This window comes from Festucalex cinctus, chromosome 1 (genome assembly GCF_051991245.1).
Source record: "Festucalex cinctus isolate MCC-2025b chromosome 1, RoL_Fcin_1.0, whole genome shotgun sequence".
NCBI lineage: Eukaryota > Metazoa > Chordata > Actinopteri > Syngnathiformes > Syngnathidae > Festucalex > Festucalex cinctus.
This window is the reverse complement of record NC_135411.1, coordinates 35,439,846-35,462,274: the sequence shown is the minus strand read 5'-3', so window position 1 is coordinate 35,462,274 and position 22,429 is coordinate 35,439,846. Positions and strand designations below refer to the sequence as shown.

At 38.3% G+C, this 22,429-nt stretch overlaps 1 long non-coding RNA gene across 1 annotated transcript in view; it reads left to right on the top strand.

The window, feature by feature from the left end:
• The first annotated feature begins 3,192 nt into the window (after positions 1-3,192).
• Positions 3,193-22,429, top strand: part of LOC144024975 (uncharacterized) — a 52,705-nt gene continuing 33,468 nt past the window's right edge. Inside the window, exon 1 of the long non-coding RNA XR_013284824.1 lies at positions 3,193-3,369. This is a non-coding gene — a long non-coding RNA (uncharacterized LOC144024975). The remainder of the gene's footprint in view (positions 3,370-22,429) is intronic.

Here is a 22,429-nt window from a genome sequence, read left to right as displayed (position 1 = left end):
CATCATCGTGTCTCAGATTAAAAAAACAAAAACAGATGTCATACATTAACCAAAAATGAAAGTGATGACAAAAGAAAAAAAAATTGTTAAATACAAAAATTGTTGATTAAAAAGGGAAATGAACTTTTGGAAATATTTTTGCATATATTAAGTGGTTAAAATGTGTTTGATAGATTTATTGTTCCATAAGGTGGCTTCATATTTCTTTTGGCTGGACGGTAGGTTTATTTCATGTCTTAAATTTATGTTTCTGAAATACTTCACAATGTGCAAATATTCTGTTTAATTGTGTTGGTGTCTGTCTAAAGGTTAAATATTTATATTTAACATTAAATTATCAACCTTTTGTTTTCCTGATCCTTATTTTGAAGAGAAAAAACAAACAAACCAAAAAACAATTATAACTGTCAATAACTACTAATAAATATTTAAACTGATACATGTGTACACACTGGAATAGCGGAACAAACAAACAATAGAGGAATTTAGGGGATTTTCATTTTCAACCTGGATAGATTTTTATTTTTTGTTTTAAAAAAAATATTTACGTTACAAGAAGTCAAGAGAGACTGCCTATTTTGTTTTTCATAAAAAAAAACTTTATTTTCATGTTAAAAATGCACTTTCAATAAAGTATTTGGAACTCCGTTTCTACTGCATTATTTTTATGTTGAGATGGTGTTATCGGCAGCTGCTGAAAGTAACTAAAAAAGTAACTTTTAATCTAACTTAGTTACTTTTAAAATCAAGTAATCAGTAACGCAATTTAGTTACTTTTAAAACCAAGTAATCAGTAAAGTAACTAAGTTACTTTTTCAAGGTAACTGTGGCAACACTGCCCACCACTAATTGCATGTCAGAGCCATGACAATACGTGTGACTCAAATAATTTCTTGCAGGCGACACCACAGTGTCAGGCCTGACTTGTAACACCATGTAATTAGCAGCGTATTGACTCTCCCAGATGGCTAGCTGCTCCAAGATGAAGAACGCTTTCAATTTGTCTTTTGCCCTCTCCACTGTACAGATGGGACTTGGCACTAAGTGTTCTAGAAAGACAAGAAGAATGCCTCTCAAGCTATATTTGTCTTTTGAAACAGAAATATAATATTGGGCCTTTTAAAAGTAGGATGGGAGGTAAAGCCTTTTGCTATCAAGCTCCTCTTCTGTGGAACCGTCTTCCAGTCCAAAGTGCAGAATTTATCTCTCCATTCAAAAGTAAACTTATACTCCCTGTAAAGTGTGAATAAATATGACACACCACAGAGAAGAGTGTTATTAACAATCCTGTCACATTTCCTTCAGCATAGAAAATGAGGCTTAAAAGCAGTTAATGTCATTGTGCCATCTGATTGGGCTGGCACACGCCCTGCTCAAATGTCCATCAAATAATGCTTCTACGACGACGACTACACATCCCTACACAACACACATCCCTGTTGGCGCTACAAAAAATGCATCTGCTTAAAGCATGTGGTTGCCGTAATATATGCCACTATGCTGTTGCGGGGCCTTTCCTTGCTGAGACGAGACATTCTAAAGTGGCCACGCCAGCCCAAAGCGTTGGTCTCCACTCTGGCTGTCAAATCTGACATTCCCACTACTCGCGCTTCCAACTTCCTCTGCGTGAAACGTAGGGCTGTAACGATAACGGCAATATCGTGATAGTGCAATATCGTTGTCGTCATGTCACGATATTTAAAGCAGCACATCTGCTAAAAAATACTCGGGTTGATTTCATTTGTGTAGTTCTAGCACCCTCTGGTGGCTACTTTTTTTTTTTAGTGCAGTTTAATTTTCTCAAGGCATGTTTTGGCCCTTCTATGGTTAAAATCCACACGAATTGTCAGACGAAGGGGGACGTAATATGCTTATGAACCGAGTCAATAGGTGGAGGAACTCAATGTGTGCTTGCATTAGCAAGTAAGTGCGTCAACATTTTTTTATATATTACCCATTCCGGCAAAAGGGTCCGCATTTCGGCAGGATCAATCTAGAGATATGGATGATATTAGACAGTTGGACTTTATTTAGCTATTTTGAGATTTCCCCACAAATAGCCTTCTTGAGGTCTCTAGTTTCATTTCCAAGCAGCACAAAAGTCAAAATTGTATGTATCGAAGTGTATGAAAATAAGCAATTATTAGACAGTATGCCTCGTAACTAGGGGGAGTGTTTTTAACCTAACCGCTAGCCGCTAGCACACTTCTTGTGTAACTGTTTAAAAACAACCTAAATTTCCTAGCCTCAAATGTAATTCACAAATGATTTATGGAAATATTGTGAGGATAAGCGGATATGCTAATGGATAGATGGACATAGCAACCAAAAAAAAGTCGAAACACACCATTCAGCACGAAAGTCAACAGAACAGTCATATTGGAGCAGAAGCTATGTACTGTCATCGGTCCCGGATACCGGCGAATTGTAATCCAAGCAGACACAGGATCTCTTTCTTCATGAATAAGTTTCTACTTTTATTTCAAATTACTACATTCACACACTAAACCATGTCGAACTCTAACGGGGGAGTAGCCTCAATGCCTCCGCAGAGCAGAATGATGACAGGCTGTCACTACTCCTTCACTCAGACCGAGTCCGGACTTAAAAGTTGTGACATGCGCCAGTGCCTTGTATTTAATGTAGACTAATGTAATAATGTATTGTAAATACCAATTTAATGTTTTGATCGCTTGTCGATGTGTATTTCATACGACGCCGGACACACCGCTTCTTCAACGCGTCAAAAATGAAGTCTGCCTGAATACGTCGCAAATATCACTGCACCTTTTCACTTATGCTCTTTTAAATGGGATGACATGAACATAAAAATGACCTATGAAATATTTAATTTCAAGATGAAAAATGGTCCTCTCAAAAGAGTCATAGTATGACACCCCGCCCCAAAATGCACATAGGCTATATTGACTTGTAGTTTAGTGTCCCTCGTGTATTACTTGGGTGGGGGGACAAAACAAAAACAAACAAACAAACAAACTAACAAAAAATTGTCATTTTCTTCATGTGACTAAAAGCATTTGAGATATCACATCCATGATAAGTTATCAATGAAACACTTATCACATAATCGATCCTGTCAATCAATCTGCGTAACGTCGTCATGCGTGCTCGTTCCCAGATGCGCATGCGCACTTCGTGTTTGTAGCATGTAGCTCGCTTCGTGTAGTGAGCTTTGTATTCGTCCATTCATCGTTGTAGCTCCACCGAGCTGACCGCGTACTTTGAAAATAGCTGAGAGCCGCAAGAGGACATCCGTATGAAGCGAGGCCGGCTGCAGAGACTGATGAAGATGAGCTCGAACGTTAGCGACATTTGAGAGGCGTTTCCCCCAGACGAGCAGGAGAGCTGGTAGGATGGTCTTCCGTATGCGCAGTATACGTATACGGTGTCATAGACCACAGAATGCCGAAATTAAAAACACGTAAAAGTGACTTGTTCCTAAACCGTTTTGCTTTATGATTAAAGAAACATGTGTATTGTTCTGCTGTGAGCATGACAGAACAGTGGGTTGCATTACAATGAATGACTTCACACTGCCCACAATTGGGAGTTGTGTGTGTATTAAAAATAAATAAATGAATAAATAAATAAATAAATAAATAAATAAATAAATAAAGATTGCGGAGGTGGTGCTAGTAATGTGAGGATATAACGTATGAGGAGATTTACCTGCAGGCAAATGCTTAATAACTCTGCAAACTAGGTGTCCAACTAAACCCCGGTGGGATCACACAAAGAAGCAGAACGTACAGAACACTTTGGGGCTGCGTGCTGACAACAATGTGTGCCTGACATAAGCGTTTCAATGAAGGCAAGGATGTCTATGTGTGGAGACTGCTAAGTGGAGCAGAAGAGATAATGGGATATTTATCAATTGGGGACCATAAGTCTAAGACAAGGAGAAAGAAACAAGCTTGTGTGACCCGAGCATCCTTGCTATTATGATAAACAAGCCCATTGTGTGCAAGTCTAATGACCTTCAGCGGCACACGCAGTAACATCTTAGCATTTGAGGATACGTGTATTGGAAATACAAATAAAAACCCAAGCAAATGTTGGCTGAACATGTTGCTGTGTCTTACCTTTGGACGCTACTTAGTACAGTATTTATACCTTAGTCTTCTAGTGAATACAATCAGGTGCAACCAACTAATAAGCCGAGTAGAGCAGTCAAGTACTATCAATCCATTAGTGGATCGATCCAAATATCGAAAATATTGACATCAAAATTGGTCGTGAGATTGATCAATATCAGTGACATGAGATTCAACTTAAAAAAAATAAAAAATCAGGCATGCAGTAAAGACAGGTAAAACAAAGTCACACAAAATAAATTAATACATAAATATAAGTGTAAATAAGTAAAAGTATCAATAAATTAGTAACACAAAATACAGCAGCCACCAACTGAAACAACGCTGGGTTTCATTCCGAGTCAAAAGAAAAAGAATAGAGATGCGTTTTAAGATGGGTTATAAGTTTCATAGAGAGGGAGATTGCTGAATATATTTAGCAGAAAGTGGTTCCCAAGGGACCGGCAACTGAAAAGGGATCATTGTGCACTCAGCGAAAGGTAGGCATCATCATTGATGGGAAGTGACGGAGTGCACACCTCTGGTATTTCATTTGTATCTATCTAATCTTGCAGTATCACACTCCACTACCATTCATGGTTTTTGTCAAAATTTCCATAAAATAGGTTTAATAGCTACTGTAGTTAACATACCAGAATACTTCTTTTGTGACAGTAACAACAACATAATGAGGAAGGAAGCCTTTCACTGGGCTACACAATAAAAGAACAAGGTTACTTTAGGACTATTACCACTGTACATCCTCAGAGGGCAGGCGTCTAATGAAAAAATATTAAATATTTTTAATTAGGAGTCTCTAGAATTTCTTAGTTGCACCCTCTTGAAAATGTTGAGATAGAAAAGGTCACGTTCCTCTCTAAATGTGTTTCATGGGGTCGTTTCTGCCGTTCTTCGTAAACACTTAACATGCACTTCAAATTTTACTGGGTAATTTTATTCATCAACTAGGTGACTGCTAATTACCATCATGTTGGATTGGACACAATGAAAACACTCTGCTTGGTTTTAAGATTTCATGCATTTATGCATCAAGCATTTTACGGAAAGCGCTGCCTACATTCTGAGAACACTGATTCCCTGTAAGCTCTTGGAAATGGAAGCCTGAAGCAAACTGCTGGAAATACATGTGGAAATACAAATCACACTTCCATGTAATTTATGTCCATATACTAATAAACAAGCACTCTCGAGTTAGGTTGAGGGGGACAGAATCAGGAAATATTTCTTTAGAGAGACTTAAACAAGATGCTTTAAGACTTAAACAAGATGCTTTAATCAAAGTTTCAATCTAATATGACCCAGTGGAGTAAGAGCTGAAATGATAATGGTTGGAATAGACATTATTTGCAGGATGGATTTTTTTTTTTTTTTTTTATTATTTAGTCAGTCATCCACTGCTGATAGTAATGCCACAGAGCAATCAAAACTGGGATAGCTTTGAGATGAAGGCGAAGCTAGTATGTCTCCAGAGGCATAGTTTATTTACTGTACTGTACTGTGTATTTAAGGAAGGTTGCCTCATCTCTAAAAGCATTGAGAAATTACTCAAATGCAGGGAATTTTATTTGCAATATGGATTGTAAGACAAAACAATTTGATTTTAAATTCTTTTAGCATATAATCTGGAGAGGGACAGATATGACTTTGGGAACTTCGACACTGGTCTGTAAAATGTCCAGTGGATTTGTGTGATTTGTGGCCCCTTTGGCAGGTCCGCGGATGTTGATTTTTGTGTTTTCAAGCCAATGCTAGTGTTGTTTTTGAGCTTGGAAGGTTGTGAAAAGGACTAAGGTGGCTTTAGGGGGTATGCATACCAACTTGCCCTAGAAAGAGCTAAACCACACTGTATCTTTGGAATGATTACATTTTGCAACACTCGACCGTTTATTGTGTTTATTGGTAGAAAGAAAATAGTGCGAGTGTGTGCCGTCAGTCTTCCACCGCACATCCTATGTTGCATGTTTGAGTTTGACCATGAAATTTAAGTCATCTGTCACAGACACACCTAATAATAACAAAGAGGGTACAAGACAGTAGATGTTTCGTTTATATTGGGGAAGCCAGTTTAAAAATAACCCCACAAGTTTGAATGCTTTACTCAACAGTGTTGTGCCGATGATGTTTTGGAATCATAAAGTCAGATGTCTTGAAAAATCATCAGTTGTGCTCGATCATAAAAGCCAGCATCCTTTTGTGCAATTCTTTTGGAGTCAGACCGGGGTGGGCTGGTTATTAATGTAGGTCCCAAAGTGGTGTACATGAGAGTTCATCGAGTGGAAACGGAGTTGCTCTGACAGCCTCTTAATGTGGCAACACTCAGACTTTGGGGAGAGGACTGTCCAACGCAACAAAAGAGACCAGCCATGCTTGCGGGCATCCGCTCTGACTGCCTTTCATCCCTTTTCCCGGATTCACTGACTCATACATACATTTAACGTCGTTTCTCCGAGGCTCTTTTAACTCATTTCAGATTGTGCGTGAGTGCCTCCTAAAACCAAATGCACGTTTTATTTATGACTAAATTGTTCAGTCAAAAAGCATTAATATCCTCCAAAGTCAAATACATCTAATGTTCTGGAAAACATGCCTCAGACGTCAAATAAAACTGTATTTCAAACCAGAGAAAAGTACAATCCCGTACCTTGGCTTGGGCATCAAAAATATTTTTCCCTCAACATTTCAAGCTACTGTATTTAATTTTTAGTCAAGAAGGTCCCTGTAGGCAGTGCATATCAAAATGCAACAAAAAGCTCTAAATAAAGGCTGTTCAGTACAATGTGTCACTTTTGCAATAAACTGCACAGTGGTGGGGAATGTTGACTCTCCACTGACCCAAACAATACATTCATGTCAACAACAGCTGACCTTATACAATTTTTTTTTCTTTTAATGCCACAAAACCTTTTTCAATAGAATTTGGAAAAATATGAAGCGCATATGAAGAAATTGCACATCCTCGTCTTTTCCTGCACCACATGAAACATATCAAGTCACAAGAGAGCATTGCTTTTTTGTTCTTGATGCATTAACCACAAGAAAGTTTTTGCCTGAGAGGCCGGTCGCCATGTCAGGCTGCTATTTCATTTTCATAAGTGCATGCCTGAGGTTTAAAACATCCCTTTCTGCACCACTGCTGTACCACCTGCGCACATAGGAGGGCTTTTCTTCATTTAATCACCTTAACAGCCTGGCCTGGAATATTAATGGACTCATCCATAAAATCAGATTAAATTGAAAACAATATTTGCAGATATTGTGCACCAGATTTATTTTTGCTACCTAGTACTATAAATGCCGCTTCTTAATAGGGAAATTTTAACTCCCAAGGGAAAGGGAAAGAAAAAAAAATAAAGATAAATACATAAACATGAACAAAAATAGTAATACTTTCAAACGATTGTTTGAGATTTTACATAATGTCATTTGGCAGGACAAATCTTATGAAATGTTCACAAATATGCAATTATTCATAATCCAGTCATGATGGGCATCAATGGGGCATGCCTAAAAAAAATTAATAATAATAAAAAAAAATAAAAAATAAAATAAAAAATACATTATATAAAGTGTAAAATATACTCTGAAACTCCAAAGGAATCCCTCCACAGTATTCATTTAAGATGGTCTCACGTCACACAGAAACTTCTAAATATTTCATAGCTGGCTTAATTCTCTGTCCAAAAGCAGCAATAATGAGTAACAATTGAAACAATTACAGCTTCTTTATGTGCAACGTCCTCGGTGAGAGAGCAAAGATGATGAAAAAGTAAAAAGATTCAAAGGTGGTCCCGAAGTTTAAAACAAGGGAGAGGAAAACAAAATCCTATTTAAATCAAGTTAGTATTCAATACCAAACATTTTAACCATTCTTTCTTCTTATTATTTTTTGCTTGCTTGCTTTCACTTCATTTTGTTCCAAGTCTTTGCACAACATGTCCTGCCACCTTCTGTATCACCTCTCGTCTTCGCAACACAATCAGTGGTGGCTGTGAGCAAAACACAGAAATAAATAAATAAAAACACAAACAAATCATGCAACTATAAATTAGGTCTGGAAAAGAAAACATTTAACACAAAAGGAAATAAAACAAACAAACGCAAGAGATTTACTCTTGGGGTTATAGTTGAGAGGTAGAAGGTAAACCCCAATGGGGAACTTGCTGAGATTCTAAAAAACAAACACAAGCACTCTTTTTCTGGTTGAAAAATATTTAATAAGCTGACACCCCAGATGGATCGTTTCACATATCCAACTGAGAACGAGCTGAGGGGAGCTGTTCGGATGTGATTGGATGAACATGCCACATCCGTTGGAGCCAGTTATATCAATTTGGCAACTTCATATAGTGTAAACGAGATAAGCATCCGGTGGTCCTTGTTAAGCAAAACTTGACATTTATACACTACACTACAAGTCGACTTTTGTTATGATGGACTACCTGGTTGCATCAGTGACATTTGTGTTGTGTGCTCATGTTTCAGACTGACTGAGGGATATGTTTACGCATTCCAACAAAATGTGTCGTAGTGTGTTGTATTTTCCATGAATCATTACATTATTTGGGTGCCCTCTTCTGGCAGTCAATGGGACTCTTCCAGTTCCAACTGGCCATAACTACAATCATATTTCTTGACATCAAAACCAAAAGAGCTGTGGTGAACAGAAAGTGAAGTTGAAACTGGGACGAGCTCAACATCCTTCGCTCAATAAAAAAAAGCCTTGGTAACGACAAGGCGTCCATATGTCATGTGACCAGCAGTTGACCAATCACAAAGTAGTAGTTCTTAGTAGAGTTGGCCAAACGCTCTCTCAATACGGCGCTGATTCAACAGCGCCCCCTGCTGTAAAGTTTACTGGCGTTGCGCGTGTGGATCATGGTTTTCGACACGTAGAACTGCTCGGCAGAATATCACTGCCAAAAGTCACGTGACTTGTATCCGTAGTTGTAGATTTGCTTTTGACGTACACAAAACATTTTTTGTTCTGTGTGTACGTCGATCAAGTTTTGTGTACGTAGATCAGGTTTTGTGTACGTAAATATATCAGTGATTTTCACGTTTTTTATTTTTATTTTGCGTGTGCGATTTCCATGACTTTTGCTTGCGAGTTGTCGAAACTGTTTATTTTTTTTAAACAAACATCACACTGTTTTGAGATTTTCACACACACAAGCCCTCAGATATTTACATGTCTAAGGCCTGTACCTCCTCCGTCCACAGGGAGGCAGTGTTGCTGTCTCCATGGAACGGGAACAAGCTGTTTCTCGTTTAAAATTGGATACTGTAAAATAGAAATCGAGTCTTTATCTGACCTTCCATTACGTGTTTATTTTGCACATGTCGGGAAACAAAATGTGACCTTTGTGTTTCCCTTGAGCTTGTTTTGCCTTCATGCGAAAGACACTCTCCTTCTGCTGTTAAATTTTCTTCTTCTATGCCACTGCAAATGCCATACGTTTGACTTGAACATCTTGTTTTCAAGGCCATTACTGTGTCGTACTCACTTCCTGGCAGATGTCGTCCACAGACACATCGGCAAGTAAGTTGCCCATGCGCAATCTGTAATGGTGCAGCTTATTTTCTCCAATCTCCGTTCCCTGACTGGCACTGTATAAATAAAGTCAGTGAGATGACTGTGTTATGTGGATCTGTGGCCTTGTGGGAGATATGAAATAAGGGTAGTGAATTTGAGATATTGGTATGAGCAGTGGCCTGGGGGAATTCTTATTCTTTCATTTGTATGTATAAGAAAGTAAATATACAGTGACACGTTAGCTGTGTATGTGTCATTGCTTGTTTGCTGATCAGACTGGATGACATTATTCTGAAAATATTGGTCTCACAAAAACATACTCGGCCACAATCGGAATTCTACAACTTGCCAGGCAACTGTGGAAAACTATGCTTCTCATTTTGTGTGAAACCCATTTTCTGTATGGGACCGTCCAAGCAAAGTTCTGTTTTTTTATGTAGAAGAAACTAACAAAAACCTTTTTGGAGGAAAGCAATCATGTTGAAAGTTTTCCAGCAGGATAGGACACTTTTAAGATCACAAACGTTCTTGGTATTGGTTGCTGTACATGCAAATGATTGTTGTAAACTCTGAATTACTCATTTCTAAGACTTTCAAGTCAGAACTTAAATATATCTCAACTTCATTTGTCAAGCTCGAGCGCCAAGACTGCAGTTAACAGCACTGAGATTCGGTTACGTCTCCGAAGATTGCTTCTATAGAAAATACTGAATACTCCAACTAAAAACAGTCACTGCTCAGTCAGTCACAGTGTGCTCATCAGGAACTGTGCCCACTGCATTGTCAGGACATTCAAACTGGCAGCAACAAACATTTCAAAGAGAAAGAGAGGGAAATTGGGACACTGTCTGGATAATGGACTCATCACGGAGCACTGTGAGGTAGATGCCGGAAGCATCAAAGCTAACAATACAGCCCTTCGGAAACAACACAAACCACTGACAAAAATCTACTAAGGCCGAGAGAAGAGTGTATTTTAGTGTAATGGTGACTTTTGTTTGAAGTAAACTAACCTCTGAAAGCAAAGGGATGTGAAAATGTCCCTGCAGTTGCCAGCAGAGAGAAGAAAACAATGCAGCCAGTTAAAAATAGTGATGGAGCCATCTATTGTATGGACGTAGACCATTACCATCAGTTTTAGCACTCATTGGGAGGGAAAAGGTGTTTGACAAGTCACAGTGGAACTCTTCCCATAATGTTGAACGCTTAGAATTGTTTCTCACCTCCACTAATGTTGCATTACGAACATGACACCACCACACAGCCAAGTTCAATCTAAGTGTGCAATAAACCATACTGAGTATAATCGGCGAGAGCGATCTGATACCAGTTACAGCATACTGTGCAAATGCTCCTTTACAATTAATAGCTTCATTAAGAATTTAAGAAATCAGAGTAATTTACAATGTGCACAAATTAAAATCTCAGAAAACATGAATCTATTTGGTAAAGTTCAGTGCTCAGCGCCATTTAAGTGCCACATTTTCTCCTTCTGTACACAGCAAATCGGTCAGTGTTAAATTTTGGATTTCAATGCTGTCTTTTAAAGCATTTACATCCTCTTGGCTAAATGTCTAAGTGACACCCCTATATGCTGAATAACTCTGTGACTGCTAATTATGCTTTAAGGTTTGGGAAACCAAATGCCAGTGTGTACCTTCTTTTAATCACAAAGGGAATCATGTATTGGTCATCATATAATCATTTACCTTTTGTTACTTTTATAATCTTTGCAACTTAAAGGCGCCAGCTGAACTTACGAATGTGAACACATGCACATTTCTTCAGATGTCAGTGAAAGTAGATCTGCCCAAGAGCTAAACACGGCGACTTTGGAAACGCTATTTCTAGGTAATGGGCTATTCTAATGAACAAAAGTGACAATCTGATGTTTTGTGACTACCAACTGCAGGAGGCCCCTTCTTCACGCTTGGAGCTAATGTCAGAAATGTCTATTTAGGATATTTCTGTCATAACACCTGTAATAGCTAATCTGAGATAATTTGCAGATACACAATGCGCATCATATGTTACCTTATGTTTTACGTGTGAACAAATCCTTTTGATACCAGTAAAAACACGTCACTAATTTTGTGCTAAAGCAGATACTATTAGGTTTTAGCAAACTGTTTCACATGACGTAAGTGGGCCTGGCTCATATTTTACCAATAAATGCGGAGGCACTCGGCAAAAGGTGGGTATCGTCATTGACGGAACTGACGATTAACGGAAGTGCCCAACTCTGGTGATTAGATGAGCGGGTCTGGGGGTGGGGCAACTACACCCGAGGAACAGCAGGGAGCATGTGAATACGACGGAGAGAGTGAGCTTTTATTTGGGGGCTAATAACTGCGGGGACAGAGTGAAAAAAATATATATAAATGACATAAATAATAAGTTGACTCAACTATCATCACCATAGTATCAATTACAATAAGTCTGATGTCGTTCAATCCCAAATTTTGGCAATGATAGCAACAGACAATGTTAAAAAAAATCTGAAAATACATATTTATATTCCTGGGTCCAGTTAGACACTCATCACAGCGAGGCATTAATTTGGCACTTTCCTGACTTTGAGGATGACCTACAGCCTCTGTGTTTACTCTTAGTGTGAGAATAAATTGAAAATAGTCTATGGATTAGCATTAAGCGGGAGTTTACATCATTATCGTAAAGCAGCTCCAAACTCCCCCAGGCTCCCTTTGGATCAGTGGGAGAAGGCACGGAGAAACTGATCAGATTCATCGCAGGCTAACTTTATAATTATTTACTCCATTAGCCATTAGTGGGCCACACAAAGTGCACCGACTCGCGAAATTAGAAACTTTATCTGGATGCTCCAGAGCATTCAGCGCATTCTCAAAGAATGCGGGAATGTAACGGAATGTGGCCAAACAAGGAAGTGCTGTGTGTGTATAGTGGGACGCCGAGGACATGTCATTATGAGGGATTATTTGTTGGTGCATGTGTGTGTGTTGCTGAATCACATACCACTGAAATTGTATTATTATTATTATTATTATTATTATTATTATTATTATTATTATTGTTTTTACATTTAATTGTTGAAATAGGTAAAATGATTAAACAATCTTTATCTGAATTATGAAAAGAGAGGTCAGCATAATTGACAAGTCAAATAATTAAGATCGGTGCTGATTCAATTCAAGTCAACAATTTATTTCAATCTTTCAAAGAAAAAGGAAATGAAAGGGGACAGGAAGAAGTAAAACTTGTGATATCGGCCCCTAATCAACATTTAAAAAAAAACAACAAAAAAACAAAGCTCAACACAAAATAAATGACAGCAAACAGTCAAGACGCTTTCATAGTAACTTAAACAAAATAATTCAACAGCATGACCTTGTGCCAAATATATTTTTCCAGCAATTGTGGTTTTATACATTTTTTAAGAAATACAAATAGACTGAGATGATTTGGTTTTATAATCCAGATTGTTCCACAAACATTGTTCCTTTTGTTTTATTCTGTATTTAAGTTTGGGGGAAAAAAAAATCTGTTCCTCTTAATTTGTAAAAAAGAAAAAAGAAAAAAGATTTGCATGTTAACTGGTAAAATTTCATGATGGGCTTTATACATTATTTTTGTTGTGTGCTGAGAGGTAGGATCCCAGAATGCAGACACAAATACGATTTTCTCCATTTATTCACATCGAGACGCAGTACACCTGACAGTTGAGCAATAATCCGGCAAAACACACACAATTCTCAGACTCTTAAATAGACAGTGAATCAACCTCATTGGTTGTGGCCAGACATGTGATTACCAGTACTGACTGAATTCCCTGATTGGCTGTTAACCCAGTAATTACAGATAGTTCTGGACATCAATAAACATCATATAGCATAAAATATTCCTGACATCACAAAGTCCAGACATCATATAGCCAAACTAGTTGAAACTGGATGGAGTTACATCAATAACAAAACACGAAAAGACACGTAACGGGTCGTGAATTCTGGCGTAAGGTCATGAACTCTACTCCAACTTAACCCAGACATGACAATTTTAAGGCGGTTAAACTCCATCAATGCATGATATTTTAATGTTTTTAATTGTATGAATATTGGATTAGTGTGATCTCTGTATTTACAACCGAAATATATATATTAGGGGTGTTAAAAAATCGATTCGGCGATATATCACGATACTACATCGCGCGATTCTCGAATCGATTAAAAAAAAAATCAATTTTTTTTTTTTTTTTTTTTTTTTTAAGAGCTCAGAATTGTTCATTCGGTAGTCTTACCGATTCAACGTCTTATCATCATTGCCTTTTTTTTTTTTTGTGTGTGTGTGAATCGATTTTTAAACTTCCATTTTTAATGGAAAAATATTCAACAAAACATCTGACTTCGGGTTAGGACCTTGAGCATGGAAGAATGTTATATGAACGGAACATTAAGCCTTAATATTTTATTTTAATGCTGTTCAAACATGAAACAGATTACAACCTCTATAAGACTGAAATTTCAGATAAATAAATAATACATTTTCATATAAATCTTACACTCTACAAGCTTACTGATTAGTATTTTCTAAATTTGAATGAAAAAAAATCGCAACAATCGACTTATAAATTCGTATCGGGATTAATCGGTATCGAATCGTGACCATTCGTATCGGGATTAATCGGTATCGAATCGAATCGTGACCTGTGAATCGTGATACGAATCGAATCGTCAGGTACTAGGCAATTCACACCCCTACTATATATATATATATATATATATATATATATATATATATATATATATATATATATATATATATATATATATATATATAGTGACTGTTCTAATAATTTCAGAGATTTGGGCATATGAGTAGGGATGGGCACATATTTAGTGAGGATCGATCACATTTTCATATTCGCGGGCCAGGCCTGGTCGCCTTGTCACCTGCTCTCGCTTGGAATTGTTTTTTTTCCCCCTCGGAGTGTGGCCTACTATCCAATGCGCCGTACTAAAACAAGTCAAATATGAATAAATGAAGCAGTATGAAAAATACTCAAACAATATAATAGTTCAGTGTTTGATAAAATAATAATATAAGATGTCATCCCGCAAATTAATTAACAAAATCGTCTATATGACCCCGGCGTATGTAGGCCTAAATAAATTAAAATACAGTGTTGGCTATTAAATCATATTTTAAACACTATTGAGGAGCAGGGAGCGCAAGCAATGCGCTCACATCACACTTGTCCCATGCGTGCTTCATTCACGCAAACACTCCCTGTCCCTGCCTCTTTTTTTTTCTTCTTCTTTTTTTTCCCCACCTCCCCGACAAACAGTGGCCGACGTGTCTCTCTTGGCAAGACAACACGAGATGATCGGCTGGTGTCTTGTCACGTTCAGACGTGTAGCGTGACTACACGCCCCATCCACGACACGGAGCGAATTTATCGGGTAATGTGACAGCACAACTGTCGTGTAAGACAAAAAAAATCGCGTAGTCTGACCTCGGCATAAGTTGTGACATATTGGACTCGGATAACAGCAAACTCACGCAGCACACATCCACTTCCACGCAATTTTCTTTTCGGATGTTCTTCCAACCTAGAGATTTTCACTTTAAAGCCACCTGCTCTCTGTGAGGTTTGCCATTTGAGTGACCATTTAACCTCTGGTTTGTTCTCTGGGAACCACAACACCACCCATGGTCATCTTTTAGCAAACCACTTTGGAATTTCATTGGTGAAACAACAAACATGGTTGGTAAATCCAACAGTTTAAGAATCAGAGGAAGCTGAATGTTCTGAAATATTTTTACACAATGATGCATATTTTTCATGGTCGAGTAGCTGCCTGTAAGCATTGCATCATCAAGGGCAATGCCAAGCATTGAATGAAAGGGCTGAAATACATGCCACCATTGGAGCCTGTAGCGTTGGTGTTTTGTGGGCTGACAAATAGCGGTTAGCGGTCTGGACATCACAACTTGCCTGATTCCGTTTCACTTTCACACTAGCACCTGATTGCTTGTTTTCATCAAACTCTCGTTTGTGCTGTTTGTTGGCCAGGAGTGGATATGATGTTTTTGAAAGAACTCTGGCACGGTCCATCGTGCATGGTGAGAAAAGCGATCCACTCTAAATTAGCAATGTATGGATTGATACTGAAATATGATGGTTATATTTTAAAAATCAGTTCTCAAATCAAATTTTTCTGAATTTGCAGTCATTTCAGATAATACAACAGAAAAATAGGCTTGTTTTGTAGACACAATGGTAACTGTGTCACGCATGGAGCTAAGTGTTGTGGCATCAGAGCAAACATTGTGAAGCATCTCAGGTTAAGCCACAACGCAGAATGTGGAGCATTTGCAGAAAAGGAGAGCACAGAGTCAGATGCTGCCACGAGGGCAAGACAGACGTCTCTGGTGGAGTTGTTGAAATATCGGAGACAGACGTACGTAGGCTATTGCCTTATGGCACCGTCAAGAGATGCGAGTTATCAGCCTCATCTTCGAGGCCAAGCTGCATTCCCGCAGTCACACCTGGGGTCATTATTTCTCAATCAGCGGGGTTTCAAGACTCAGATCAAAGGAGTCACCATCCAGAGCTGCCATCCTTTACTGCCTGATAGTCACGTCAACTGAAGGTCCAGGAATCCCTTCAGGTCATCAGTTACTTTTTTCATAGTTGTTCAAGGAAACTAGACTTTGACATCAATATTTTATCTAGCCCACCAATGCAAACTATACTAAGATGACAATAGTTTTTAAAAGGCCATTCACAACATAAAAACTGAGCAACAGTATCTTTTTAAAAGTGGAATTTTCGGACTAGTCCAGTGGTGCAACATGCAAGCAGATTTGAAATATGAGAGCTGTATGGTGGCTCTGATTTTGTGCGTGTGTGTTTTTTTTTTTTACCAACACATAACTTTGCTTTAAAGGCCACTAGGGAATAACATCAGAGGACAGTCTTAGTACATTTCAATAACTATCAGAAAAGTATAATTTAGGAAAACGGGACTTTTTAGGTACTTACAATTAAGACATTACTACTATGCAAATATTGTCTCCAAAACGAGGCACAATAACCTATTAATTACTAGGGGTGTGCCAAAAAAATCGATTCATAAAAGACTCAAGATTCTCATTTATTAATCGAATCAATGAATATTAATATCCAAAAATCTATTTTATTTAAATTAGAAATGAAGAAGAAGGGGGGAAAGGAAGTTGTAGCCCACATGCTGTTTTTGTGGAAAAAGGGACTTACAATACAAAATTAATAAATGTTTAAACAAACAAACAAAAAAAAAAGACACTTTAATGTAGTGTTGTTCCGATACCGATACTGGTATCTGCAGAGGTGCCAATACTGCATAAAAACAGTGGTATCGGTATTGGTGACTACTCACAAGTAACATGCCGATACCATTCATTCCAATGCTAATATAGGATTTTGGATGCAGCATCTTGTGACTTGCTCGTGCACAACATTCACTGATATATGACATGTTCACTATATGCCGATCTAAGATATCCTATTGGCTCTTGAATGCTCTGAACCAATGGCAGGACAGCTTTTTCATGTTGAGGAAAAAAAATCTTAAGTATCGGTATGGTATCGGTATGGTATCGGTATCGGCCGATACTACAACGCTGGGTATCGGTATCGGGAGCCAAAAAACGGTATCGGAACAACACTACTTTAATGTCTGCATTTGTCATTTTGTCTTGCAAAGCAGACTGAAGTAGATCATGACAATGTTGTGCATATCTGTAAATTGAAGCAGAAATCATTTGTCAATAAAATTATTTTGAATCGAAAATCGTTAGAATCGACAATCGATTCTGAATCGAATCATAGACCCAAAAATCGTAATCGAATTGAATCGTGAGACAGTCAAAGATTCCCAGCCCTATTAATTACTACATTTATTAGTGCAAGTAAAGGAGCATTAACCAAAAATCAGGTCTCAAAAATCTACACAGCATTACAAACGAAAAATAAATTGTGTACTGTGTGTAAACACAGATGGGAAAAAGAAACTGGAATGGAATTGTCACAAAATGATTGGTCAAATATCTGTGTAACGACTGCAACCACATCACGTTCCAGTCAGTGGAAGGAATTTACATGGAAAAATATCATGCGTTTCTTTATCACTCCACGAGTAAAGGAACTTCAAAGTAAAAATCCAGAATATGGCAAATGTTGGTGGAATCGTGGGAGAATATCAGCGGGTTATTTTCATATATTCTGGGAGTGTATAAAAATCACATTATTGGGCCAAAGTGATTGAAACTGCCAATCAACTCATGGGGCTACGATTGGAAGGGGACTTTAGATTATTTTATCTGGGTAACATTCCAATTGAGCAGGAAAGAAAACAAGTACCTACTACAAATATTACAGGCTGCAAGTAAGAAGGCCATTACTCGGAAATGGTTGAAGGAGGAACCACCAACCATAACAGACTGGATGGACATTATGCAAGACATTTACACAATGGAGCAGTTAACTCTCACGCAGACATTGCACTCTCAAATGTAAAAAATATTGGAAAAAAATCGACATCTTTTGTTGATAAGTAACTACTCAAATTGTGAATACTATGTAAACTATTAGAAACGAGTAAACTAGTAACGAGGTTTAGCCCCGCCCCCCCCCCCCCCCCCCTTTTTTCTTTGAGTTATGTCGGTCTCTAAATTTTTGTTAATTGCAGCTGATTTTTGTTCCTGACAAAAAAAATAAAGACAAAGTTTAAAAAAAAGAAGGCCACTAGCTTTATTTAAGCTAACACATAATGGAAAACAGTACAGACAGGATAACAAATAACCTCTATGTAGCAGTGTTACAACCAAAAAACAGATATTTGACCAAAAACACACAACACGTAGACAGACAATGCAATAATAGTGACATGCATTTATTCTTTATCCTTTGTGGAAAAACTATAGTTATTACTGAGGAACTGTGACCATCTCCACATGTATCCGTGTCTGTATTATACAGCCCCGAGATAGTACCAGGGGTGGGCAAACTCGGTCCTCGAGGGCCGGTGTCCTGCAGGTTTTGGAGGTTTCCCTCTTCCAACACAAGCTGATTCCAATCAACAGGATTGTTATCAGGCTTATGCAGAGCTTGCTGATGAGCGTATAGCAATTGTGTAGGAGAAGGAAAACATCCAAAACCTGCAGTACTCCGGCCCTCGAGAACCAAGTTTGCCCACCCCCCTTGTAGGTGCACATACCAGAATTCGGTTTAATTATTTTTACTTGTATTTAATTTTCATTATGGTATGTTTCTATGAAGAACAATAATGTAGAGTTTTTTGGTAAGAAAAATATTCTTACCCAAATTTTTTTTTTTTTAATCAAGAATGTATTGGTGTCTTTTGGGGGCAGGGGGTGCGAGGGGTCACTAGGCATTTCCATTGATTTCAAAGAGGGTAAATGATTTGTGTCATGGAATTAATTAAACTTGAATCTCAATGTACCACTGTATATATAAATGGTCTTCTTGTAAGTGTACTCAATCTCAGATTGCATTATATTGCGTAAGTGTGCCTAATGTTGTGACCTCAGTCTAACACAAAACAAGTCCTGTAAATATGTACAAAACATGTTGCAAATCATCAATGAAGCAAACCGCCACATTTGTTTCTATTTTGATTCATTTATCCGAGTTTAGATACTATGCTTCTAAAATGGTAGCGTCCAGCTGTCCTCTTCAGGGCCCAGCAGAAGTGCGTGCACTCCACTTACTTTCTCATCAAAGTCCCAAACTGCACTCATCGACTCTACTTAGCAAAGTCAATTGGAGTCTATATTTCAAAGGGTAAAGGAGCATTGTGCAGAGGCAATTACAAACAAGGCCTTTCTCCTCCCTGAAGATCTGCCAGCGAGTTCAGCTTCTGTCATCACTTTTTCTCTGGCCTACTGGAAAAGCAACGTGAGACTTTACTGTCTGATTTAGTCCAAGTTTGTCTACCTGCCCGAGGGCATTGGGAAAAGAAGAAAGCCCTCGCCGTGTATTTACCCAGCGTAATAAAGGATCACATCGCATGAAAGCATCAGAGAAGCGTTGAAGTTTGGGGGGGGAAACAACGGCAGCTTCAAAGTATGCCAGGGCGAAGCGAGAACACTGCAGCCTAACTTTTGTTGCCCTCAAGCAGTGGAATAAAGCAAAGCAGCGGGGAGCCATTATTAATTCACAGTGGTGCATTGCAAGTGTTTATCACCTTCTAAGTGTGGCCCTTTATAAAGTGGCCACATGCAGTGAGAAGTTTACTTGCAAGTTTACCTGTAAAATAACCCCTCGAGATGTAACGGGTCACTTTGACAAATTGAAACGAGTCATTCTTGTGCCAACAAATTTTGACAGTATTTTAGCATACAAACAGTATGTTATGTACATACAAATGGTGCACGTCTATAGGTTGGAGAGTGCAAAATACGTTATTCCTCAACATGAAACAAACTAAAAGTGTGTTTGTATTCATTCGTATGAAATAAGCAAAAGAGGAATCACTTTAAGCAGTCTTGAACCTCCCTTCCCCTACCCAAGCATTAATTATATACAGGCTAATAAAAAACAGCAAAATGAAGGGCATTAATGAATAAGTCATTGGATGTCCTAAATACAATAGCAAGAATTATGTTATTTTTAATGTTTTGAAATGGTCTGAATACTTAGGAGTGAAGCAGATAGGGAATTGCTTTCAACCACAGTAAGTTAAAGAGTGGCTTAAAAAAACACTTGAGTTGAAACAAGTGGAACGATAAAGTAGGTGGTTCCATAGGCAAAAGCCACTGAAGAGCTTATTGGAATCATCGATCATTGTAAAGTAGACTAATTGCTAATAAAGAATTGACTGAGCCACTCAAGTGGGAAAGCAAGTCGAGAGGCAGAAATCTATCTGTGCTGATCTTCACTTTGCTTTGGAAATTATTTAAACTAAACGACAGTACACAATTAAAGGCTTATCAATACATGTTTGGACACAAAGCCTGTTGATTTAATTCCGCTGGTTCAGATTGAAATTCTCATCGACTTAATGTCATCCAAAAGTCATTCGCTGCCTGCCACAAATGTAAGATTAGATGTGCTTCGTTCATGAATTCATTTTGGGACAATTGCTGGTATAGTGGTTCACATCCACCCCTAACAAAATCTTCATGACAGAAAACTGTGTAGTCAGATGGTATAAGCAATCAAAGAAGTTTGCTCCTCATAAGAACATCAAGAAAGAATCGCTTAACATTCCCGTAAAATGAAAATAAATGGCAATAACCCTGCCAAATTTCAAGGATTAAGCAAATTGGAAAGTATAAAAAAAAAATTAGAGACATTTTTTCTGCATTGAAACGTTGAATGCCAAATGTCAATCAAATGAGTCTAGCACATTTCTTAAATGGATCTGCTTAAAGCCCCCAGGTGGCTGGGATATAATATAACACGTACTTCCTGCTAGTTATTTACCCCGCCATGATTTCCATTCCAACATATTAAATTAGCCAAAAAATAACACAAAGTACATAAGAATTTGGAATTGAAATGACACTGAGCTGTTGTGTAAGATGCAAATTTTGGATGTAAGTTAGCTAGCTAACAACTGCCCACTGCATTGATAGAAAAAAGTAATTGGAACTAAATACCTCGTAATTGTGCTGAATAACTGCATACAAGGTTGCTCAAATTCTTATACACTGGGGGGGAGGGGGGACTCAGGCCCGAGTGGAAGTGCACGACTAGGCACCATTTTAGCCACGCCCCAAAAATCAGGAACACTGGAACTTAAAAACAGTTTAACGCCTGATTTCCACAATTCTTTTGGCTGCATTGCATGCAATCGTTTCACGTTTTCAGCAATTGCTTCAAGCATGTATCGAGAAACAAATCTCTGAACCCACTTTACATGGTCTTTAATAGGTTCTCTTTAAAGGTGCCTTTTATTTGTTATGTTGATGAGAATTGCTCCTGTTCTTATCTCATTAAGCACACCTCTAGTACCCCTTTCTTATAGAGGTACATGGCTATTGAACCATAAAATGAGGAAAAGACAATTACAAAGCCATATTCCTATAGTACGCTGAGATTACAGTAATAGACGACCAAATTATTGAATCCGTAAATCATTAACTAAAACAACCAAGGTTATTGTAATGTGCTGACCGTATAGTGAAGATGTGATAAATCAACATGCCACCATAAACCCTCAACTGCCTCTGATGGGACTTTTCCACATGATCAATGGTGTCCTTCCAGCGTGGTAGGTTAACAAGACAGGTGGCATGACCAAGTGTCATCTTCAATGAGTCCATTTACCTTGAGCTAACCTGTGTGTATACCCTGCTTCCTCACATGCTTCCATCCGATGAACCATTGCAGCGTTTCACCACCAATCTGAAGACAATGTCGGACTGGTGAAGGCCGAGAATAGATGGAAATATTTGCAGTAGGCAGCAAAGCAAGGACACTCAAATTAGGGTGCTAATGTAGCGTCTCTCTTAAGTGCAAAATGATATTGCGGCAGCAGGAACAGCCGGCTGTATCACCATTCAGGCTCATTTTCCGCTCGTAGCTGTGCCGGCACCTTGTTTAATAAGCATGGACTACTGGTCATAAAGAGTGATGGAGGGACACAATGGGTGGGCAGGGCGAGAGGTGGGTCAGCAACATATTTTTTGATGTCCTCAAGGATCAATGGTTTCAGGAAACGACTTAATTAGAATGGTAGCGTCTGGCACGGGCGTTTTTCCACCAACAACAATTACCAGGGGAATTAAATTCCCC